At 48.1% G+C, this 10,266-nt stretch overlaps 1 non-coding gene across 1 annotated transcript; it reads left to right on the top strand.

The window, feature by feature from the left end:
- Positions 1 to 9,895: 9,895 nt before the first annotated feature.
- On the top strand, positions 9,896 to 9,968 carry trnam-cau (transfer RNA methionine (anticodon CAU)). Its single transcript has one exon. It is a non-coding gene; the product is annotated as a tRNA-Met (tRNA).
- The last annotated feature ends 298 nt before the right edge of the window (positions 9,969 to 10,266 follow it).

Here is a 10,266-nt window from a genome sequence, read left to right as displayed (position 1 = left end):
GGCAGGGCAAATATGTGAGGGCAAGGCTGGATGGCATCTATTTTAATGCAAGGAGTCTTGCGAATAAGGTGGATGAACTGAAGGTGTTGATAAACACATGGGAGTATGATATTGTTGCTGTCACAGAGACATGGTTGAGGGAGGGGCAAGACTGGCAGCTCAATATTCCGGGGTACAGAATCTTCAGGCGAGACAGAGGGGGAGGTATAAGAGGAGGGGGGGGTCGCAATATTAATTAAAGAATCAATTACTGCCATAAGGAGGGATGATATATTAGCAGGTTCCTCTAGTGAGGCCATATGGGTGGAGCTTAAAAACAAAAAGGGGGCAAGCACTTTGATGGGAGTGTACTATAGGCCCCCAAACAGTCAGGAGGAGATAGAGGAACAGATATGTAGGCAAATCTCAGAAAATTGTGCAAATAATAGGGTAATAATAGTGGGGGATTTCAACTTCCCCAATATTAACTGGGATACTCAGAGTGTAAAAGGCTTAGAGGGTACAAAATTCTTAACGTGCATCCAGGAGAGCTTTTTGAGCCAGCATGTAGAAAGTCCTACAAGAGAGGGGGCGGTACTGGACCTAATTCTAGGGAATGTGGCCGGCCAAGTGGAAGAAGTGCTAGTAGGTGAGCACTTTGGTGACAGTGACCATAATTCGGTGAGATTTAAGGTGGTCATGGAAAAGGACAGGGAGGGGCCGGAAATAAAGGTTCTAAATTGGTGGAAGGCCGATTTTAATAAGATAAGGCAGGATCTGGCCAAAATGGACTGGGATCAGCTGCTTGTAGGAAAATCCGCATCGGAGCAATGGGAGTCTTTCAGAAGGGAGATTGAGACCATACAATGGCAACATGTTCCCGTAAAGGTCAAGGGTGGTTCCAAGAACTCCAGGGAACCTTGGATGTCAGGGGATATACGAGAATGGATTAGGAAAAAAAGGAGGGCTTTTGGCAGATACAAAAGGCTAAAGACGGAGGAAGCCCTAGAGGAGTACAAAAAGTGCAGGGGGATACTTAAAAAAGAAATTAGGAGATCAAGGAGGGGCCATGAAATAACACTGGAGAGCAAAATAAAAGAAAATCCTAAGATGTTTTATAAGTATATTAAGGGTAAGAGGATGACAAGGGAAAAAATAGGGCCCATTAGGGACGAAAATGGCAATCTGTGTGTGGAGCCGGCAGATGTAGGAGGGGTTCTAAATGTTTTTTTTGCATCTGTTTTCACTATGGAGAAGGACGATGTAGACATAGAAATACAGCAGGGGGACTGTGATATACTCGAACATATTAACATCGAGCGGGAGGAGGTATTGGCGGTTTTAGCAGGCCTAAAAATGGATAAATCCCCAGGCCCGGACGAAATGTATCCCAGGCTACTGTGTGAGGCAAAGGAGGAGATTGCGGGGGCTCTGACACATATATTCAGAACCTCTCTGGCCACAGGGGATGTGCCAGAGGACTGGAGAACCGCTAATGTAATACCATTATTCAAGAAGGGGAGTAGGGAAAAACCGGGGAACTACAGGCCAGTGAGCCTAACATCAGTGGTAGGAAAATGATTGGAAAAAATTCTGAAGGACAAAATTAGTCTCCACTTGGAGAAGCAAGGATTAATCAGGGATAGTCAACATGGCTTCATGAAGGGAAGATCATGTCTGACTAATTTGATTGAATTTTTTGAGGGGGTGACTAGGCGTGTGGATGAGGGTAACGCAGTGGATGTGGTATACATGGATTTCAGTAAGGCCTTCGATAAAGTCCCGCACAGGAGACTGGTCAAGAAGGTACGTGCCCATGGAATCCAGGGTGCCTTGGCACTTTGGATACAAAACTGGCTTAGTGGCAGAAGGCAGAGGGTGATGGTCGAAGGTTGTTTTTGTGACTGGAAGCCTGTGGCCAGTGGGGTACCACAGGGATCGGTGCTGGGTCCCTTGCTGTTTGTGGTCTACATTAATGACTTGGATATGAATGTAAAAGGTATGATCAGTAAGTTCGCTGATGATAAAAAGATTGGTAGGGTGGTAAATAGCGAGGAGGATAGCCTCAATCTGCACGACGATATAGATGGGTTGGTCAGATGGGCGGAACAGTTGCAAATGGAATTTAACCCGGAAAAGTGCGAGGTGATCCACTTTGGAGGGACTAACAAGGCAAGGGAATACACAATGAATGGGAGGACCCTAGACAAGACAGAGGGTCAGAGGGATCTTGGTGTGCAAGTTCACAGATCCCTGAAGGTGGCGGAACAGGTAGATAAGGTGGTAAAGAAGGCATGTGGGATACTTGCCTTTATTAGCCGAGGCATAGAATATAAGAGCAAGGAGGTTATGATGGAGCTGTATAAAACACTGGTTAGGCCACAGCTGGAGTACTGTGTGCAGTTCTGGTCGCCACACTACAGGAAGGATGTGATCGCTTTGGAGAGGGTGCAGAGGAGATTCACCAGGATGTTAGCAGGGCTGGAGCGCTTCAGCTATGAAGAGAGACTGGGAAGATTGGGTTTGTTTTCCTTGGAGCAGAGGAGGCTGAGGGGGGACATGATTGAGGTGTACAAAATTATGAGGGGCACAGATAGGATGGATACTAAGGAGCTTTTTCCCTTCGTTGAGGGTTCTATAACAAGGGGACATAGATTCAAGGTAAAAGGCGGGGCGTTTAGAGGGGATTTGAGAAAGAACTTTTTCACCCAGAGGGTGGTTGGAGTCTGGAACTCACTGTCTGAAAGGGTTGTGGAGGCAGGAACCCTCACAACATTCAAGAAGCATTTGGATGAGCACTTGAAATGCCATAGCATACAAGGCTACGGACCGAATGCTGGAATATGGGATTAGAGTAGACAGGGCTGATGGCCGGCGCGGACACGATGGGCCGAAGGTCCTCTATCCGTGCTGTATAACTCTTTGACTCTATGACTCTATTTATCCAATTCCTTTTTGAAAGCCATGATTGAATGTGCTTCCACCACCATTTCAGGCAGCGCATTCCAGATCATAACAAATCGCTGCGTACAAAAAGTTTTTCCTCATGTCGCCTTTTGTTATTTTGCCAATCACCTGAAATGATTTTGAACGCTTCCATCAAATCACCTCTATAACCTTCTCTGCTCTAAGGAGAACAATCTCAGCATCTCCAGACTCTCCACGTAACTGAAGTCCCTCATTCCTGGAACCATTGTAGTAAATCTTTTCTGCACCCTCTCTATCTTCTTCACATCCTTCCTAAAGTGCGGTGCCCAGAATTGGACACAATACTCCAGTTGTGGTCGAACCAGTGTTCCACATAACTTCCTTGCTTTTGTACTCCATGTCTGTGTTCATAAAGCCCTTGACGCCGCATGCTTCTTTAACCGATTTCTCAAACTATCCTGCCACCTTCAAAGATTTGTGCACATATACCCCCAGATCTCTGTGTTCCTGCATCCCCTTTAGAATTGTACCATTTAGTTTGTATTGCTTCTCATCTTCCTGCCAAAATGTATCACTTCGCACGTCTCTGCGTTAATTTCATCTGCCACGTGTCCGCCCATTCCACCAGCCTGTCGATGTCCTCTTGAAATCTATCACTAACCTCCTCACTGCTCACTACACTTCCAATTTTTGAGCCATCTGCAAATTTTGAAATTGTGCCCTGTACACCCAATTCCAAGTCATTAATATATATCAAGAAAATCAGTGGTCCCAGCACCGAACTCCCGGGGAACACTTCCTCCAGTCAGAAAAAGAACCGTTCACTACTATTCTCTGTTTACTGTCACTGAGCCAATTTCAAATCCATGCTCCCACTGCACCTTTAATTCCTTGGGCTTCAATTCTGCTGAGAAGCCTATTTTGTGGAACATTATAAAACAACTTTTGAAAGTCCATATACACATCAACTGCATTGCCCTCGTCAACCCTCTGTTACCTCATCAAAAAACTCAGTCAAGTTAGTTAAACACGATTTGCCTTTAACAAATTCGTGCTGGCTTTCCTTTACTAATCTATACTCTTCAAAGTGACTGTTAATGTTGTCTCTGATTATCGTTTCTAAAAGCTTCTCCACCACCGAGGTTAAACTGACTGGCCAGTAGTTGCCGTGTTTATCCTTACACCCTTTTTAAAATAAGGATGTAACATTTGCAATTCTCCGGCCCTCGGGCACCACCCCCATATCTAAGGATGACTGGAAGATTATGGCCAGAACTGTGCAATTTCCACCCTTACTTCCCTCAGAATCTTGGATGCATCCCAGCCGGACCGGGTGACTTATTTATTTAAGTACAGCCAGCCTTTCTTGCAATTCCTCTATCAATTTTTAGCATACCCAGTATCTCAACTACCTCCCTTTTTCTGTATCTTGGCAGCATCTTCTTCCTTGGTAACGACACAGGTAAAGTACTCATTTAGTACCTCAGCTAGTACGCAGGGAGTTAGCATAACATTTAGAGCCAGGACGTGCAGGAGTCAAATTAAGAAATCCTTCTACGCACAAAGGGTGGGAGAAGTTTGGAATACTCCTCTGCAAACGGTAGTTGATTCCAGCTCAATCCAGAATTCTAAATCTGAGATTGATGGATTTCTGTGAACCAAGGGTATTAAGGGATATGGGGCTAAGGCGGGTATATGGAGTTAGATCACAGGTCCACCCTGATCTGATCGAGTGACAGAAAAGTCTCGAGGAGCAAAATGCCACCGCCACTGGCTGTCTCCTGATATGTGCCAGCTTCTCCTGCAAGAAAGCGGGTGATGTTCCTATCATGGTTGAATAGCTGCCAGTGTGTGTGGCCTGTGAGTTGTGGGTGTGCTGCTTGCAACGGTGGTAATGTGTAAGGGTGAGAGGGTTGATTACTGAAAGAAAGAGTTTGTTGCTATGTGGGTGATGGGGGGTGTCGTTCATGGAGCAATGGGTGCGGCTAGTGGTGTAGTTGGTTGGAGACGCTATTGACAGTTGACCTCGCTCACCTTGACCACTCATGTCAAAGCATTGAATTTCTTCCTGTACTGCATCCATGTTCATGATGCTGTGCGCCTGGCATTGACCTCATCCCCGACTGCCTCCCACTACCTTTTGGGTGTATATCTGGAGGACCTCTTGCCCACTGCGGATATAGGATGTCCCTCCTTCAGTCCACCTCTTACGCCAAAGCCTCTGGTGCATCAGCAGAGAACCTTGATGCACGGAGTCTCAGGCCGGCACATTGGTGAGGTCTGGCCTGCAGATTGGAGGATGTGGGATTTACTGGTGTGCAAACTTTATTTAATATTTTTAATTAACTCATCAGTGTTTAAAAATAGGGATGGGACCTGCATCTGTGCTTTACACGTGCGATGTCTGATCTCCGTTCAGACTCCGTGCAGACAGCAGTCTGTTATATTCAGCAAATAACAGGTACTCGCTACCTTTAAGAGATTTCTAACAGACAGCCTGCCATTAAGAGATAGGAGCTTCCCCCTGCTGGTGGAAAGTGCGAATTGCATGGAATCCTCGTTCAACGCTGATTGCCAACGCAGATTGCAGGTGAGTCCTCAGGGCTGACGAAAATCTCGTCCTGCCTGCACAGGGCCCATTGGGCGCGGGGTAGTAGCGGATCGTGCTGCTCCCGTCCAAAAACAGGTCCTATCCAATTTCCCCACTCGGTGTCCAGGTAACATTCTAGTAAATCTGGGTTGCACTCCCAAGGCCAATGTGACCTTCCTAAAGTGTAGTACCCACAACTGAACACAGTACTCCAGGTGTGGTCTAACGAGGGCTTTGTATATTTGTAGTATAACTTCTACCCCATTGTATTCTGGTCCTCTATATATAAAGGCCAGCATCCCATTATCCTTTATTGATTATTTTCTGTCCCTGTCCATAATATTTTAATGATCCATACACATGGACCTCTAAGTCTCTTGTGATTTTGTGATTTCCGTTCCCACTGCTGTTTCCCTGCACCAGTTACAAAGTACAGTCCTGGTCCCACTGCTGCTGAGACCCTGAGCTTCTGCCATCTCAAGTCTTCATTTCTCCAACACTCTCGTCACCTCACATATTTAAATTAGCCGAGCTAGGAAATACCACCTGGAATCACAGAGCCTTACCCTAATATCGCTCGGTGTGACCTGTCCATTTAAAGGGGCATCACCCTGTCATCTCACGGTGTGACCCGTCCGGTTAAAGGGGCCTCATCCTGAGAGCTAACGTTGTGACACATCCAGCTAAAGGGACTTCACCTCATGATCTCACGGTGTGACACATCCAGTTCAAGCGGTCTCACCCTGAGATCTCACGGTGTGACCCATTCAGTTAAAGGGGCCTCACCCTGAGATCTAACGTTGTGACTCGTCCAGTTAAATGGACCTCACCCTGAGATCTGACGTAGTGACTCGTCCAGTTAAAGGGACTTCACCCCGTGATCTCACGGTGTGACCCATCCAGTTAAAGCAGTCTCACCGTGAGATCTCACCGTGTGACCCGTCCGGTTCAAGAGGCTTCACCCTCTGACCTCACGGTTTGACCCGTCCAGTTAAATGAGCCTCACCCTCTGATCTCACGGTTTGACATGTCCAGTTAAAGGGGCCTCACCCTCTGATCTCACGGTTTGACCAGTCCAGTTAAAGGGACGAGAGAGGAATAGAGGAAATTGTCCCAGATCCAGAAAAGCATGCAGGATCTGCTCCAGCTGCAGTCGATGGGGATCGATGTCGGGAAGGAACTCAGGGAGTTGAAGGGCCAGCAAGTCTCGATCTTCACCTCCGAGGCCTCGAAGATCACCTTTCGGTCCAGAGTCCACTCCGTGCAGCAGGGCGAGAAGTGTTCGCGTTTCTTCGTCCAGAAGCTGCACAGAGAGACATCTGGTGATCAGCAGCCTGAAGGAGGAAGACAGCCCGGTGACGCCTTTACAGACCGACATACTGAGGATCAGCAAATCTTTATATGCCGGACTGTATGACGCAAAGCCCAGAGACACCACGGCCTCCCAACCCTTCCTTTCCTCTATTACGGAGGTCTTAGAGGACAGCGAACAGGAGAGCCTGGATCGGCCATTGACCTTGGAGAAGCTGACAAAGGCTGTCCGGTCTTCGAGAAGAGTAGAACTCCGGAGAGTTCTACTCTTCTCGAAGGTTTACCGGTTGAGTTGTACTCGGCTCTGTGTGATTGGACTGGCCCAGAGCTACTGGATGTGTACGGGGGTATACTTCTGGCAGGCAGCATGTCAGAGTCCATGAGGAAAGGCATCATCACTGTCATCTACAAGCAGAAGACAGAGAGGGGGAAATCAGAAATTGGCGACCCATTTCCTTGCTAAATGTCAACTACAAGATTCTGTCGAAGGCCATCACCAACAGGCTCGAGTCCGCTCTGGAGCAGGTGATCCACCCGGATCAGACCTGTACTGTACCCGGCAGGAAGGTCTCTGATAGCCTGGTACTGTCCAGGTATACGATCGTCTACAAGTAAGAAAGGGGGGTGAACACCTGCCTCATCAGCCTGGAGTAGGACAAGGCGTTTGACAGAATATCCCACACATACATGATGAATGTGCTGTCCAAAATGGGCTTTGGGGAGGAAATGTCCAATTGGACCTGACTGCTCTACGTGGACATTCATAGCGCAGTCCTAATCAATGGGCGGGTGTCGGAGAGTTTTCTGATCAAATTTGGAGTCAGGCAGGGCTGTCCTCTCTCCATGGTCTTGTTCATATGTGGTATCGAGCCGTTTGCCCCGTCCGTCAGGAAGAACACAAGTATCAGGGGGATGACGATCCCAGACGATCCCTGTACATGGATGACGTCACTGCCTTTTGCTCCAATCAGCAGTCGGTCCACAGATTGATGGGCATCTGCGATCGTTTCGAACTGGCCTCGGTGTCCAGAGTGAACTACATTAAGGGTGAGGCCAAGTTCTATGGCAGGTGGGAGACCCGATCCTTTGTCCCTTTCACCGTCAGGTCCGACTAACTGATGGTACTTGCGAGCTGGTTCAGGGGGCCCCAGGCCTCCACCAAGCAATGGGAGGAGCGGTTCGCCAAGGCGCAACAGAAGCTTGGTATGTTGGGGGGACGCTGTCTCTCTCTGTGTAACCAACAGGAACCTGGTGATGAGGTGTGAGGTACTCGCGGTGTTGCTCTATGTGGCCCAGGTCTGGCGCATTCCCCACAACTCCGTCACCACGGTCACCCGAGCTATCTTCCACTTTGTCTGGAGGTCCAAGGTTGAACGCGCCCACAGGGACACCATGTACAAACCTCCAGACAAAGGGGGCAGAAGCGTCACCAATGCTGCCCTGATCCTGATGGCCAGCTTTGTGTGTGGCTGCCTCAGGATGTGTTTAGAGCCTCGGTGTACAAACACCAAGTGTCTCTACGTGCTGAGTTTCTACCTGTCCAAAACATTGAGAAAACTGGGTCTGGCCATGCTGGCCGCGGAGACGGAGGACGTCCCGTCCAGCTGGATCACCCCACCCTACCTGTCCCAGGTGGAGAAGATCCTGAGGAGAAGCCACTTCGACCACAAGGCCGTCGGACAGTGGTCGACGAGGAACGTTCTGGGGGTCCTGCAGGAAAAGGAGAGGATGAATCCGATCGGGCAGTTCCCCGACCAGACGGTCGATGCCATTTGGCAGAAAGTCTCGTCGCCGGAACTGACCAACAGGCAACAGGATGTGATCTGGATGGTGTTGAGTTCCGCGCTCCCAGTGCGGGCATTCCAACATGGACAAAATATCAGCACCACCTCAAGCTGCCTTCAAGGCTGCAACGGGGATGAAACCATCGCCTGTCTCCTGATGGATTGGTCCTTCACGCAGAATATGTGGAGAGAGATGCGTTAGTCACTGTCCCAGTTCATCCCCAACACCTCGGTAACACAGGACGCTGGGCTCTACGGGCTGTTCCCCAGGACGGAAACCGAGACAGATATCAACAGCTGCTGGAAGACCATCAACTCGGTGAAGGAGGCCCTTTGGTCCTCCCGAAACCTTCTGGTCTCCCAGCTGAAGGAGCGGTCCACGACCGAGTGTTGCCGACTGACACACTGCAAGGTCCAGGAGAATGTGATGCTGGACGCACTGAGGCACGGTGCGGCCTATACAAGGGCTCTATGTGGAAAGAGCATCCCACCTTTTATTGTACAGAATGTATTTAAAGACATGTACTGTGTTTTGTATTGAAAAAATAGTGTGTGCGATCTGTTTTGTATTGTTTTGAATTGAAATTGCGACTTTTACCCTGAACTTTATGTATCATTAAATGTTATGAAATAAAGTATATTTTTAAAATTAAAAAAAACATTGCTGCTCAAAGGCACTCCTTTGAGCAGCGAGAGACCTGTCCGAAAGACTGACAGAAGTCTTTTTTTGCCTGAAAGTGAGTCCGGTTTGACGTGTTGTTGCTCAAAGGCGCTCCCTGCTGGTTTGAGAAAGGAAAAGCGCCAACATTTTAAACAGTAAGCAGTCTGTAACGTTAAGAGAGCGGCCTTGAGCACAATACCGCTTAATCCAAAAGCACGTTCGTTATTTTGAGCCAGAATTAAACCAACGATTTAAGAGTGATTTTGCTTTCAAGTTTTAATCTCTACAAGTTTTCCACACTACCAGCTGAGCTATCGAAGGGAAACAGCAAAGGTCCCTCTCTTTGGTGATTGTTCACCGTGTGCCTTTTGATACTCCCGGACTCGTGGAGTCGCGTAGGCATGACCGAGACTGACTCGGTCCCTGCTCATACCGCAGCGCTGTGAGAGTGTGAGCTCCGACTTACTCGACACACCTTTGGCCAGTCGAGCAATGGGGAACGTGTCTGACCAAAATTCAGAAGATTGTTGGTTCGATTTCCACCTGGATGGAGAGTTTTTGCAAACTGCCGATTCGTTTATGATTTTACACCTTGCAAACTGTCCTACTTGATAGAGCTGCCTGGAGTTTTATACATCAAGTGCCTTCTTAGCGCAGCAGGCAGCGCGTCAGTCTCATAATCTGAAGGTCCTGAGTTCAATCCTCAGAGAAGGCATCACTAAGCTTTTTTTTCCATCTTTGCTCAAGACCAAAATCAATATTTTTTTCTTCCTGCAGCACACCAAAAGATTTGCTGCCACTTGACCTCTCTGTACCGTAGCACGCAGTGAAGCTTAAGAAGTACATGGACCATGGGCTCGCTGAAAACTGACGCCACTTTTGTTTCTGGATAATTGACCCATGTCAAAAGGTGAGTGGAGAATGCAAGAATCTATCTTGCTATCTCTCACCTGCTCAGCGAGCATTCGACTTGAATCATAGAAAGAATACAGCACGGCAGGAGGCCATTCGGC

This window comes from Heptranchias perlo, unplaced genomic scaffold, assembly GCF_035084215.1.
Source record: "Heptranchias perlo isolate sHepPer1 unplaced genomic scaffold, sHepPer1.hap1 HAP1_SCAFFOLD_50, whole genome shotgun sequence".
In the NCBI taxonomy this organism is placed as follows: Eukaryota; Metazoa; Chordata; class Chondrichthyes; order Hexanchiformes; family Hexanchidae; genus Heptranchias; species Heptranchias perlo.
This window is presented reverse-complemented; position numbering and strand designations above follow the sequence as displayed.